This window comes from Cavia porcellus, unplaced genomic scaffold (assembly GCF_034190915.1).
Source record: "Cavia porcellus strain 051 isolate PalLab524CR breed Dunkin Hartley unplaced genomic scaffold, mCavPor4.1 scaffold_1, whole genome shotgun sequence".
Taxonomy (NCBI): Eukaryota; Metazoa; Chordata; class Mammalia; order Rodentia; family Caviidae; genus Cavia; species Cavia porcellus.
In genome coordinates, this window is record NW_026947484.1 from 230,982,911 (window position 1) to 230,998,004 (window position 15,094).

At 42.3% G+C, this 15,094-nt stretch overlaps 1 long non-coding RNA gene across 3 annotated transcripts in view; it reads left to right on the forward strand.

The window, feature by feature from the left end:
• LOC134471453 (uncharacterized) overlaps positions 1-15,094 on the forward strand; it is a 63,749-nt gene that overhangs the window by 18,587 nt on the left and 30,068 nt on the right. Inside the window, exon 3 of one of the 3 annotated variants that reach the window (XR_010040915.1) lies at positions 2,810-9,556. The exons of 1 other annotated variant lie outside the window; for it this stretch is intronic. This is a non-coding gene — a long non-coding RNA (uncharacterized LOC134471453). Of the gene's footprint in view, positions 1-2,809; positions 9,557-11,150; positions 11,445-15,094 lie in introns of those variants that run through there. One more of the 3 variants, XR_010040912.1, reaches the window with a different exon arrangement.

The following is a 15,094-nucleotide window of genomic DNA, read 5'->3' on the forward strand; positions in this document are numbered from 1 at the left end:
AGTGCTTCCTGATAAGGTAATTAATGGGTTTCTCTTCTCCACTGAGCATCCTCTTGCCCCGGAGGGCAGTGCTTGGAAGGAAGGTGCTAATTAGCTCCTGTGTGATTATCTGGTTAAAGCAACTGCAGCCAAGACTTGGCGAATCTGTATGGAGCCCTCATCCGCCCCTGGCAGAGGTGCCTGCTCTCTGACTTTGTTCCTTTTGCTGGTACCAGCTCTGCCTACAAAGTTCAGCCCTTTGCTGACAGACAGCTCCTCATTCTTTCCATCAGCATCTGAGGGTGGCAGCCTAAGGCCTAGCATCCTGCCTGGCGCCCTGGAGCTCCTGAAAGACCTCAGGAAAGTTCCTGGGAACACAGGCCTCAAAGGCTAGTCTGAGTTTCTAAGCTGGCCTTGATGAGAAGATCAAGGTAGGGGCAGTGTGCAATGGTCAGCTCTGGGACCAGAGAACTGACTCTAACCTGCATCCTGCCGCTCACCAAGTGGTGTCACAGTGGGTAAGTGACACTTTCTTTCCAAGGGTCAGTTTCCTTAGCTAGAAATAAAAGGGAAGGTTGGTCTACACTCAGATATGATCATATAAAGTTTTTGCCATCTTTGATGACTTGATCACAACTTTGCACTGTGCTGAGAGTCCTGAAAGTATGTCCTGCCTCAGTGGGGAGCCAAAGAGGCTGACCAGGATGTCTGTCACGGTCAGCGTAGGTGCATTGTGTCTCTACCAGTGACACTATGGGCATTTGCAAGAACAATTCTTACAGTGTTTAACTGTGGTGCTTTTAGGATGTTTAGTGACTTAGACAATATTCACTGAATGGCAAATAAATACGCCAGTGCTCCCTGGTGTGGAGGGGAAATGTTCCAAATCCCTCAGCAAATGCTTCAAAGCAAAGATACTGCTAGGCCCTGTACATATCCTGTTTTCTCCTGTAATACACACCTATCATAAAATTTAACTTACCAGTTAGGTACAGTAAGAGATTGACAAAGAGAACAATAAAAGGAAGAATTACAATATCCATGAAAATGCCAGCAACACGACTCTTATGCTTAGAGTACAGTAAGGATTACTTGAGCACAAGCTTTGTGATGTTACAACACGAAGGCTTGTAAGTGACTGTCGGGAGGGTAGCAAACACAGCATGGACACACTAAACAAAGGATTGGCTCTTGATCTTGGGTAAGACAATGCAGACAGAGTGAAGTTTTGTCACACTACTTGGGTGATGCATAATGTAAAACATGAATTGTTTATTTCTGAAATTTTATATTCACTACTTTTTATTTTTTAAACATCTCCTGCAATTTTTCACAGTGTTTTTTATTAATGCATGGTAGTAAACAGCTTAATGAGTTTTTGATCATTTTGGCAGATTTTTACATGTACCTAACATGCTCTAATCATTCCCCCCCCACTGTTTTTTCCTTGCCCTGCCCCCCTTCCTAGTTTACATTTTAAGGGGTGGTGGGCTCATTGTGTATTTTCATTTAATATTTTCAGACCATGGTTGACCTTGGGTAACAAAAACTTCAGAAAGCAAAACTCCAGAGGAGAGAGTACCCCTATGCTCTGTCTCTCCAGATGTCCCCTGGGCGGGGTATCTGATACCAGGTTGAGAACACAGGCAAATAGATGGCTGTAACTCTCAGGATTCTTTTGGCTGCCGTGACAGACTACACTTAATGTAGCTTAGCTAAAATGAAATGTGTTCATTTATGTCACAGGGAAGCCACGAGAGAGACGTGGGAAGCCTCTCTTCAGCCAGCAGTGTCTCCCCTTCAGTGAGTTCTGCAGTAGCAAAGGTTTTTTCATATGCTTTGCTTCCTCAAACCTTTTCTGTTTTGAAGGTAATTATAAGAGAGGAGGCCTCCAGGGCCTATGGAAGTGAGTGGTCTTCCCTTTCTTTATCCTGGGCAGCTAAATTATTAGCAGGGACTCAAGTACAGCCCTCTGTGGGTGTCTGCCTGGGGCTTGGAATCTAGGGAAGCCACACAGAGCTCCAGGCTTGTTGGAGATGGGTTAAGGTAAGGATCCAGGGTGAAGGGTTCCCACAGGATATTTGCAGATCCAGAGACAATGCTGGCCATAGCAGCAGCCCACACCACCTTCCTTCCCGTGCTGGGAACTGACTGGCTTTTGCCAGCCTCGATTTTATGCGGATCATGTTCTTCAGCCTTACTGTTGACCGGCAGCCCAGTACTTTTCAAATAAATTATTTTCCTGATTAAATTGGTTTCTGTTGCTTGTAACCAAAGCTTTTACTAATACCCAGAAGTGGGGTGTCTGGGCAGGATGAAAGCCAGAGAAACAGCAGCCTAGCTTGAAGTCTTGGGGGACTTGTGAGAGGTAGCCAGGGGGGCCCAAAGACCATGAAAGAAATTTTTCTTGACAGTGACTGTACCCAAGTTCTTGTTGAAGACTGAATGACTTCCCACAGGGGCAGACTCACTTATATTTAAGGCTTTGTCTTCTGCAGTAATCTCCAGGTATCCCTATCTAGGGTCTATCTCTTTACTAAGCATGGGTCCCAACAGCACATGAGATGAGTCTATATCGTACTCGGCATCTATTGAGCCATTATCTTTATCATACAAGGTTAAATGGATGCCAGTTCTAGAAAACAATGTAAAACAAGTCCCTAAACTTAAAAAAAAAAAACAATGAACTAATTTCCTAGGTCTTTCCCTCCTCCCTGATCAACTAAGATACATGCAAAGAGTACCTGGGGCTGTTACTATGGAATCTGCAGGTGGAGATGATCCTCTGTGCAGTGCAGTTGATTATAATACTCTCTCTGCTTTCCTCCAGCAGGCAATAACAAACGATGAAACTCTAAAGGAAGGCTACAGTCTAGAAGAGACAGGGAGATGAAATTGGTTGTTTTTTCCTGAACCTCCTCTTTCCTCTGCTAACTTGTTTGGCTTTGGTCAAACTTCTTTTTTCCAGTATGCTAGTCAATTGCTCACAGCCTTGACCTCACCTCCCAAATTGAGGGGAGCACATCACAGTCCCGGGATTGAGACTGAGGTCAGAGACCATGAACTCTGAACTCTGGAGCCAGATGGCTTGGGTCCAAATGCTAGCTGTCAAACACTGGGTGATTTGGGCAACATACTACGTTCTGTGCTTGTATCTATCTAGAAATGATAACAATAGTGATAACTACCTCATAAGACTAACTGTGAGGTTTCAATGAGTAATAATTTACTCAGAATGGGGCCTGGAGCAGAGTACAACCTCAATAAATGTCAACATCTTGGTTCCCCTCTGAGGGCCTGGGCCATGGTTGAATCTCCTGACCTGCCAAATACATGATCCAATTCTGCAAGGAGTTGCTGAGCAAGTCTGGGAAATTAGGAATAGCAAAACTTTTGCAGTCCAGTAGGAACTAAAATTAATATTTGTTTCTTAACATGAAAAGAATAGACTGCTCATGTCAAAAGAATAGACTTAAGTGTGCACCTCAGCCCCTCTGAGAGTCCCACATAGACACACGTGCATACCCACACAGACATACAGCCACACAGCGCCAGCTGCAGGTGGCCCAGGCAGGTGGGCTGACAGTCCTTCATACATCTATGCAATTCTGAGCCGTCACTGGCCTGTCTTCCTGGACAGGAATTCCTCTGGTCACCATCTGTCATCTATGATCCCATTGCATATCCTGAGCTTTAAATATCAAAGTCCTAGAAGTGGGAGAGCGGGTACCTGGTACAAACCAGCATGCTTAACCTCTACTCATCCATAAATCACTTTTGTCTATATCTTCCTCTAATGTGAAATTCACAAACTCAAGAGCTATTGAACTTCTTGCTAGTCTGGGTACACAATCCTGTCATAGCCCCCGTCTCCCATCTAGGGCCATAATAATAAGAACTTTAGAGTCAATAACAGTAGAGTAATAGACAATAACAGTAACAGAGAATAACAGTAATATCAATTATAATAGAATATACTTTAAAAGCATGTGCAGCATGTTTGTGACTGTTCTGTACACTTTTTATGCATGTGGCAGTTGGGGTGGGGTGTCAACTTGATTGGCCTTGGGATCCATCCCAGGGATCGGAGGAGCACACTCTTGGGTGTGCCTAGGTGGGTCACAAAGTGTGGCCTTTGAGCCTATGTCTGGTCCCTTGCCTCTTACTCTGTAGGAGGATTCCCTCATTCTGTTTTTCTGCCATGAACCAAGTAGCTTTGTGATACCATGCCTGGCTACCACGCTATTCCATTTTCGAAGCTAACCAACATGGACTGAATCTCCCGAATTCAAGCCAAACAAACCTCTCTGCCTTTCAATTGTGACTGCAGGGCGTTTTGTCCCAGCAAATACCCTAAATAATACGGAAAAGCTAACTAATACAAAAAACTGGTATCAGAGAAGTGGGACTATCGCTGTGATTGTATCTGACCACGTGCTCTAGAAGACTTTGGAACTGGCTCACAGGAATGTCAGGTCTGGCTCCTGGTCAGCAAACCAAAGGTGTCACATGCAAGGGACTAACACTGCTGCTCTGCCATCCAGGCAGCCTACCAGGATCATACATTCAGCCCCAGTAAAAAATTAGAGGGGCCAAACCCAGACTACTGCTAGGCATGTAGATAGTATACTGCATCGGGAGGCTTCAGCTGCTTTGGAGGTTGGACTAAAAGCCTTGAGTGCTGCAGTGTGACTGGAAATGTGCCTACATTTTGTCCATGTCCTGAGACTTTCTGGGAGACTGAGATTAAGGACAGTGTCTTGGTTATCTTTCTCTCATTTCTGGAATAAAATATCTAACATTCAAAATTAAGGATGACTCTTTTAATGCTTTAAAAATAAAACCAGAACTCTTTCTAAACATGCATTTTCACTAGTTTCTCTTCTGCTATGTTGTTCCGTCTAGCAAATAATCCTAGTATTGACTGCTTTCTCCTCCCTTTGGCCAGATCAGCCTCTACCTGAAATTTTAAGGTTAATAGTGTCTAGGGCTTGCTGTTCTTCCTCGGGAGGCGTGAAAGGTATTTCTTAGCTGGAGTCAGAGTTGGTTTGGCCCATCCAGCAAATGACAGAGGATGGCTAGAAGTGGTGGGCTTGGGGCCGTTTCTTGGCCTTGGGGCCTTTTCTTGGCCTTGGGGGGACAGCCTGGTAACACTTGGAGAGTGTCCCTTGGGAAAGAAGGAGGGTACTCTACCTCTCTCTCGCTCTCTCGCTCCCTCTGTGTGTGTGTGTGTGTGTGTGTGTGTGAAGTTAAGAGCCTCCCCTTTTCTGGTTTCCCTGGTCAGTGACTTATCTCACCATTGAGACCCTTTCTGGCATCTCTTTCACTCTTGGGACTGAGGTTCAGCGATGCTTTACTCTGAGGTCCCTGCTCAAGCTAAATGCATTTCTGTTCCCTCACCAATGTGGCTCAGAGACTGGATCAGAAGGTGAAGAGCCAGAGTAAACCTCAAGACTCAGACTGCATGTGGACGCGAGATGAGCTGCTCAGCTTACTTTTGCTCTGGAGCAGGCTTTGCAGCTCAATGTTACCTTCTGTGCGGCAGGCACAGCATCTGCTCTACCCGAGGCGGGTGCTGGGAAGGCTGGTCCTGCAGGCCCCTCTCAGCTCCGAATCTCCACCATGAGACTGGGAGCCGGAGCTTCCTCACAGCTGAGAGGTGCTAGCTGGCTCACATGCTGTTTTCCAAGGTGTGAACTGGGGAGGGCCAACTCCTTGGAATAGCCCATTCCTGAGGACTCCCCAGGGTGTCCCACCATGCTGAGGCAAGACGTGAGTGGGGGGAACAAAGAGAGATGGGAGAGATGGAGGGAAATCTGAGCAGAGTGGAAGTTATAAATGCATTGGCTACCAACATTTGTGAAGCAGAAGACAGCAGGCAACTTTGGGGAATAAAAATACTAGGACTTTCGTTTTCTCACCAGTTTGTGAGTCTTGTGTCTGTCTGTCTGTCCCTGATCAGATTACAAAATGGGTCCTTGTAGTCCCATCTTCCCAGGAGCAGGGAAAGTAAATGTAAAGATTACAGCTTCTGCCAACTAAACGAAGCTGAGACCAATCTTTAGGACTCTCCAAATCCTTAGAACCAGTAACATCTGGGCCTCATACCCTCATTTTTTACAAACCTTCTTTCCTTTATAGGGGCCAAAGGGGGTTAAAGGGAAGGCTTGATAAAAAATGCGTGTGTGCTTGTGCTTGTATACATGTGTGTGAGAAGGGACTTGCCCAGTGTGTAAGGTCTTGGGAGACATTTTACCTGGCACACTGGGACCTTCCCAAGAATCAACGCACTCCCTAGAGAAGAGGACTGAGGCACAAATGTTATTAATAACCCCAGCATCCCAGGACCCTTTTCCCTTAGCTGTTTCCATCTGAGGTTCCACTGGGGTTTTGTTTTTGGTTCTCATGAGTTATTTTCTGCCCTCTGCCCTTCTGCAGTGTTCAGCTGGGGGAGCTGAGCGAGGGGTCTGACTGGTGGCACATACAGTCCTGGGACAGAGAGAGAGAATGCTGTGGGAGCAGGTGGGTCTCTCCACAAGCCTCCATCTTGGGTTATGGCAGGGCTCGGTGCTAGGGCCACAGAGGGCTGGTGTTGATTGGAACAACCTAGTCATCTTGGGAACATTTAAGAGGAGGTCAGGGGGAGGAGCTTTGAGCAGTGGAGACTAGAGTCTAGCTCCAAGGGAAACAATGAATGTGTTTCCTCTGCACACAGGGAAGGTGCTCTCAGAAGCCGCAGGCCAGATTATCTCAAATAGATACACATCCTGAGTTCTGACTAGTTTCTAATGTCCTTCTCCCTGGAACCCAGCTTTGTAATCTTGGCAAGAGAGTGTGTTATAATGCTTTGTTCATAGTGTCACAACTAAACGCCCTATCAAGTGTGGGTCAATTTTATTAAGAAAGAGAGAGCATCCTAGGGCTTACCAGCTGGCATTATTTGATGAGGCAGCTGTGACATTCATCAGGCCTGCCTCTTACCACTCCTCAGGGACAATGGTAGAGAAAATACATCTATCATGTGCCTTCTTGCCTTGGAAGAATGAGGAGTGAATCTGGTCTCTAAGGGGTGCCAGGTCCAAGGTGTTAGGAATGGGGGATGACATTTAGGGGAAAAGTCAACCATACACTTAGAATTCGGGAGTGAGCAATGCACTATGAATTGCCACTTGGCATTGTGAAAGTGGAGGAAATCTTTGGGAAGTTAAATATTGGATTAAACCGAGGGATAGATCATACTTGAGGGGTGAATGGTGGGATGGGGATTATGCTTAATTCAATTTTGTATCTTTTGAGTTAGCCCATTGCCAAGCATGTGGTCAATAAATAACACTGAAAGAAAAAAAGAAGAAAGGATGGAAAGAAGGAAGAAAAGAAGACAAAAGCTATTAGATTAGGGAGGAAACCAACATTAGCAAGTACCTATTCTGAGTCATGACCTTTAGACATGTCACCATACTAAAGTGTCCTTATAACTCTGTTCGTGGGGATGATTATCTTCATGCTATAGACAAAGGTGCAACAGCCTAGAGACAGGAACCAGAACAGCACAGGTAGTGGGGAGATACAAGATTTGATCTTAGCCTATTGGACTCTTGTTCTTCATCTTATTCCCTACAGAAAAAAATAAATGAAATATAATTTACCAGTCACTGGGGGAACCAGTTGTAATCCAGTTTGCTTGACCTCAGAATTTCTTTACAAAAACTGGGTAAAACTAAATATTTTGGATCCGATGGGGCAGGGAACGGCATTTAAGAGCGTGTATCATTTAGTCTTGCTTTATGGAATCTTTAATTGAATTCTAAACTCAAAATATTTATTTAGTGCCTATCCTTCGGTGAAGAAAGTCAGAGAATGGCATTTCAGGCACTGAAGTCATGTGGGAAAATGTTGGGAGGCCTAAAATGCTTGAGCTGTGTATCACGCATTTAAAAATCATGCTTGGCAGGGAGAGGCAGGAAACTCTAACCCAGCAGCTTTAATAAGTAAGGAGTTCATCTCTCTCACAATATGTGAAGGCTGGTGGGACACACACTTCCTTTAATAAGGAAGTTGGGGATCCTGGTCTGTGCATCTTCTTTCTTCAACATCGTTAGATCAAGGCATGTGTTCTCTTCATCACAGAACTCCAAACTCTGTGTCAGAGTTCCAGGAAGAGAGAAGGAGGGAATGATAGACCATGTTTTTCTCATCTATTTTGATAGAAAACCTTTCTCTGGGACTTCTGCCTAGTCTGAACCAGCTATAATGGTACCTCCTATAATGGTACCTGCAAAAGAGGACAGGAATTTGAGTGTTTCTCTTTTGACTCTATGGAGTAGAGGAAAACAAGACAAAAATGGGCTGGAGAGGATGCTGATCAAGACCATATTAATGTTTTTGGTTGGATCATTGAACACAACTATTTGCAGTCTCACTGTTTGAGTGTCCACTTTGTATGCTTTGATACTGTGACTTGAGCAACTATCTCTAGGATGATAATATGTAATCTATTAACTGGTGATTTCTTACTGTTTTTTTTTTTGTAGTTCTGTATTACTTGTACCCTTACACTGCTCTGTTTTGTTTTTTCTCTTTTTCCTTTTAAATAAAATTAAAAAAAAAAAAAGATGAAATACGGAATTGGTCACAGAGTTTAGGAAAGGCTCCTCTTAATGTGTGAGGAAATGTGTTGGAGATGCAGCTGCACGACGGACACTGAATTATGATGACATTTTTGTCTCCAGAGATGGCTTAAATGGAGGCTAAGAGGCCAGGCCCTGGTGGTTCCACTGTCAAGCTTGACACTGTAACCTTGTGCCTTAGTTACTTCCTCATTGCTGAGACAAAATACCTAACACACAATTTACAGGAGGAAAGGGTTATTTCCCCTCATAGTTTGTAGAGGTTCCGGTCCATGGCTGGCTTTAAGACAGGGTGGCATGGCCGAGGGGCATCACAGAGGAGAAACAGTCCATGCCCTGGGAGACAGAAGGCAGCAAACAGCAAGCAGTAGACGCCTGCCTTCCATCTCTTCCCTTCATTCCATCCTGGCTCCAAACCTTGCATTGGTGAGACTTCACCTTATCCACACCCTTAATCCATGTTCACACAGCTTAGGTCCGTGGGGGCAAACCTACAGCGCACATGTTATTTGTTTTACTCTGAAGACAAAAGATAATGTGAGTTGATTTTTCCTAAACTAAAAGTTCAGTATTCAGGTTTCATTGTAGTGTTGGCACTTTGGTATAAATAATTGGGTTTTGAGTTGTAGTTTGGGCACTGATCTCTAAAAGGCTCCCTAATACTGCTCTAGATCCAGTCACCTCCAAAAAACCTCACCTAGGAACGCATGAGGCTTTGGGGGGACATTTAGATACAAGCCATAACACCCTGGGTTTGCTTGGTGATAAACAGGTTATCCTTATATATTTCTCTCCAGAGGGGTCTACGCTTAATTTTTAGGAAAATCTCATGGGTTAGTTTGTTTCTTCTATCTTTCTACCCCCCAGCCCATCCATCCATCCATCCATCCATCCATCCATGCGTGCATCCATCCACTCATTAAGCATCTATTTTGTATATTCTAGATATACTTTCTATGTGCTAACCTTGTTTTTCCTCTCTCTTTTCCCCTGTGTGGGCCAAACGTGGGAGCCTAAGGATAAAAAGTTATCTAAAACAGTTGCTATTTCAGTCCAGAACTTGAAGTTAAAAATGTTCGAGTGGAAAAAAAAAAGTTTAAAAATATAGATGTGTATTTTTTTAAAACCCCATTAAGCTGTCAAGAGCCCTCTGTGTGTTTCCTTTCCCATCGTTGCTAATCGGCAAGGTATGTGTATGCCCCAAACAGAGGAGCGGCCAACCCCTACCTCTCACCCCCTGGCTTTCCGCTGCTGACACTTGAACCATAGACACAAACTCTGGGGACCCAGGAGTGGACCTCCATGTCTCAAGGAGACTTCTAGAGGAACAATTTAGCTTCTCCATTGCTGCCAGGACAGCCTCAACATTTTCTGATGGTACATTTAGGTTGCCTGGGCTCAAATCATGGCAAATCATTTGCTAGATGTATAACTGAATGCTTTATTTCCCTGGGCTTCAGCTTCCCCGTATGTAGTCTGGGATTTGACAATATTGCCTGCATCTTCATGTTGCTGTGAGGTGAAATGAACAAAACCTGTAAGGCCATGAACAGAGCTCTGACTTGTGTTGGCTGCTATCATGGCTACTGTGACTGATATTGGTATTGTCTTTCTGGTCTCCACTGTGATTTCCAAATTTAGAGAAATTTACCAGAAAAAAATTAGAGTATTGATCTTGGGGTATTTTTATATAGTCATGTAATTTTAAATTAACAACAACAACAAAAAAAAAAACTGAAATGGAAGAGACTTTCTGGAATCTTCCCAGCTGGGTAGTAGTAAAGACAGAACATAGCTCCAACAATCTGGCCACAGGAACATTGCTTAGCTGACCCCTTCTCCTCTGTTCCTAACTCAGCAAATGCCTGAATCAAAGTGTTTTCTATGTGCATTGTTTATGAGTGGGCTCTTCAGTGTCCACCCACCATCAAGGTCTGTATTGCCTTGTATAAAGTATAGACGAAAGCCAGGTGTGGTGGTGCATGACTGTCATCCCGGCACCCTGGACGAGTGAGGCAGGGGCAACTTGAGCTTGTCTCAGAAAAGGTAGATAGTGCTTGATTTGGCAGGACACATACTAAAAAGCAAAACATGTATTGGTGGCTGGGGGTATAGCTCAGCTTGAAGGCCCTGGGTTCAATCCCCAGTACTGTAAAAATAAATGAATAAAAAGAACAAGTGTATATATGCTTATAGCATATAAACAGATATACAGTATTTCTGTGGTATTAAATTTTTAAGGGAGGAGGCAACTAGCAAAAATTGTCTAAAGTCTCCTTAAGGAGAATAACTGGCTTGGACCAATCATGGTTCATTACTGGCTCCTGAGGACATTTCTTTCAGCCAGGAAGACTGGAACTGGAAATCTGGACAGTGTAAGTTGTTACTCCTGGCCATGTGTGGATTCCAAGTGTCCCTCTTCTGGACTGAGTCCTCATGGTCTACACTAATGACTCATCTATAAACTGCACTAAAAACTCAAATCAGTCATTGCCTGGAAAGAGGCATATAGGTGATATTCATCTCCTTCTTCGTGTTTTGCAGACCAGTGGTTCCTGAGCTGGCTGTGCATTTAAATTACTTGGGGAGCTTTTAAGTCACCAGGTTCCATCCCAGAGTCACCATTCAGATCAACTGAACTCCAGCACGGATCAATTAAATCAGAATCTTTGGGGGCAGGACCCAGGCTTTGTGAGTGTTTAAATCTCCCATTGATGTGCTATCGATTGAGAAACTGCGTGTGTTTGTCTTTATTTTTCATATGGTGAGTGTATACTTTTGTTTAAAATCTTAAGAAAATAAGACAATCCTGATTTGGAAAACATTAACCTTGTTTCTGCCTAATTCTTTAACAAGTCTTATCTTCTATTATAAAACTTTTATTAAAAAGGAAACCACTAGACATAATAGAGAAGTTCACATTGTCAGTACTAAGCATAATGAGAAATCAAGAAATAAATTAACAAGGTGCAGAGCCAACATTAAAATCAGTAGGTTTTTTAAAAATACACTCATAATGTACTAGCTGAGAAAGAAATCAGGAAAAAATATTCCATTCCTCAAAGCTTCATAAAGGAATAAATAAAACCTTAGGAATATACTTAACCAAGACCTCTGAGATGAAATTATAGAAGCGAGAGAAAGCAACTGAAAACAGTAAGAGATGGAAAGATCTCCGGTGTTCATAGATCAGCAGAATTAATGTCATTAAAATGACCACATTATCCAAAGTGATCTACACATTCAATGCACTCTCCATCAAAATTCCTATGATATTCTTCACAGAACTAGAACAGTCATAAAATTCATACGGAAGCACAAAAGACCCAGAGTAGCCAAAGAAACCCTTAGTAAAAATAATAAGGCCGGAGGCATCACAATACCCAATTTCAGAATACACCACAAAGATATAGTAACAAAAACAGTGCGATAAAAATAGATGAATAGCCCAGTGGAATAGAATAGAGGACATGTAAACAAACTAACATGACTAAGCCATCTGATTTTTGACAAAGGAGCCAAAAACAAACATTGAAGAAAATACAGCCTCTTTAACAAATAGCGTTGAGAAAATTGAATATTCATATATACAAGGTTGCGGCTGAATCTCTCTCTGACCAAATACAAAAATTAATTCAAAATGTTCAAAGACCCAAGTATAAAACCTGAGACTTTGAAGCTGTTAAAAGAATACATAGGGGAGGCCAGGGATTTAGCTCAGTGGCTAAGCGCCTGCCTTGTAAGCACATGGTCGTGAGTTCGATCTCTGATGGAGGATTAGTATTGCGAACATAGGAAGAACTAAAAATACGTAACACCAAAAACAAATAGCCCAATTAATCCTTCAATGAAGTGTTCCATTTTCAGAATGCCCATTATAATGAAACATAAATTTTCTCCTCAAATCCTTGTTGCTTGAATTTTTCTGGATAACATATATGAATTTCATGCAAACATTTAAAACATTTCAATCTTCAGCAATAAATGAACTAATAAATGGGCAAATGAATAGAACAGATGATTTTCAAATGAAAAAGTACGAAAGTCTAATAAATATATGAAAAAATGTTAGCATCTCTAGACATTAAACAATGTAAATTAAAATTACAATGAGAATAGCTACCAGCAAAAAAAAAAAAAAAAAAAGTGGTGGAAATAAGGAAAAAGGGGCTGTTCTACATTTCTGATGAGACTGTACTAACAGTCATTATGGAAATGAGCATGGCGTTTTCTCAAAAACACTAGAAATAGATCTATCATATGACCCAACTATATCATTGTTGGTATACCCAATAGAATTGAAGTCCACATATTTCAGGCGTACCTGCATACATGTGTTTATTATGGTACAATTCACAGTAGCCAAGGTGTAGGACAAATCTAGGTACCTATCAGCACATGAATGGATAAAGACAATGAAGTATATGGAATAGTATAGAACAAGGGATTATTATTCAGTTGTAAAGAAGAATGGATTCATGTCATTTGCAGGAAAACATCATCATGTTACATAAAATAAGTCAGATTGAGAAAAACAAATACTTTCCCTAATATGTAGAATTAAAAAAAAATGGCATGGAGATAATAGGGGGACTCTTAATAGACAAGAGGAAGGGGAAGGAGATATAAGAGGGGGTAACAGGTTGGATAAATATATTAAAAACATGTACATGTATAAATACATGGGTGAAATACCACCTTAAAACCCAATAGTTTGTAAAATTAATAGGCACTAATAAATATATTTTAAAAAATAAAGTAGGTAAAATTATAAGTAAGTATAATTTATAATTTACTTATTTAAATGAGGTTAAGTATATTTTCATGGAATTTTTAAAGAGAAAGATATGAAAAGAAAATTTAAAATGAGTAACAAATCAACTGCATATACAGCTTTTGGTGGGCACCCACGAATATCCTTGCGATGGCTGATCTTTAAATAGATTTGTATTTCTGTATCAACCCAGATGATCACTATTGCTGGAGGAAGCTGTGAGTTTTGTACCAGATGTAGCTGAATAAGTAGCGGTGGCTTAGACAGAGTTAATTCAAAGGAGAAAACAGAAGCATCAAGGGTAAAGAAGGGCAACTGAACAGAGGCCTGTGTGCCCACTCGCTCCAGCGTCCCCTGCCCCATCCATCGGAGCAGCTGCTGAGAACAGGTAGCTTTTCCCATCGTGAACCAGGACTCACGATTCCTATGAGAGCAGGCAGTGATGGCCAGGTTGGGCATCTAACCAAGCATTCCAAGAGGATCAGCCTTTGGCCAGATTCACGATAACTCTTGTGACCAAGGTGACAATCATATCCAGAGCTAACTTCTCAAAAATTTATCCTTTAATGTTCTCATGGGTAGTTGTGTTAGTAAAGAGCTTCTTTAACTGTCTTGTTAGAATAGCAGCATGAGAAATAACACTTTCTAGGCCCTGTCTGGGCCCACTGTTCCTCCTTCATCTGTAGAGCAGCCTAACTACCCTCTAAAACCCCACACATCATGATATTGTGACCTAATGTCATGGTCTTCATTTCTTTAATAACAACAGTATCTTTCCCTTTTGTGTGAGGGAGCAAAGACTTTTATTGTCTAAGAGCTTTGGGATATATATACATAGAGAGAGAGAGAGAGACAGAGAGAGAGAGACAGACAGACAGACAGACACAGAGACAGAGAGACAGAGACACAGAGAACAACACAAAGACAGAGATGTATACATCAGAAAAAGAAAAACATAACTATCAATACTAAATTTATTGAGACATCACGAGATTAATACAAGTTACCTCTGGCCTTTGCAATGACAAGAGATGCACAAAATGGTGGACATCAGCTTCCGGACATTTATTATTACAGTGAACTGCTGTTTGGCTGATCTTGGTTATTGAGGTTGCTGTGTGTTTGTTTTCAATGTCTTTTCTAAGTGACAGAAGTGTGTTGAGTTTTCTGCAATATGCAACATCCTCTAGGTTCCTTCATATGAGGGTAGCACCGTCTGCTTTTCAGGTCCCTCTCCATGTCTCTCCTTTAAGGCAGAGTCTCATTCTGCAACCTATGCTGGCTTTGAACTCCTTACAATCCTTGGTATCCTGAGAGCTGGGATCATCTGTTCAAAAAAAAAAATCATAGCATTGTTTTTTTCCTGAAATATATATACATATATCCGTATTTTTCTCCATTAAAAATACTTTCCCATGATTGTTCTCTTTCTTATGTGGATCATAAGTCTTCAATGGAAGGGACCATGCTACTGCTGTGTCTCCCCAAGAAGTGTGTATATGTTGAGTTGTGCACTCCTGGTGCCTACTGAATGCCTGGCAACCAGCCAATGGGATTTCTAGATCACTAACCCTTTGCTGTTACCTCACCTCACCAAATGCCAAACTGTCTGAAGTTGAGATCGTGGTCGGGGCCAGAGAACTCTGAAAGAGCATCTGGGACCTGGTCTACTCCAGTGCCCTTGTTCTACAGAAACTGAGACCCACAAAATTCA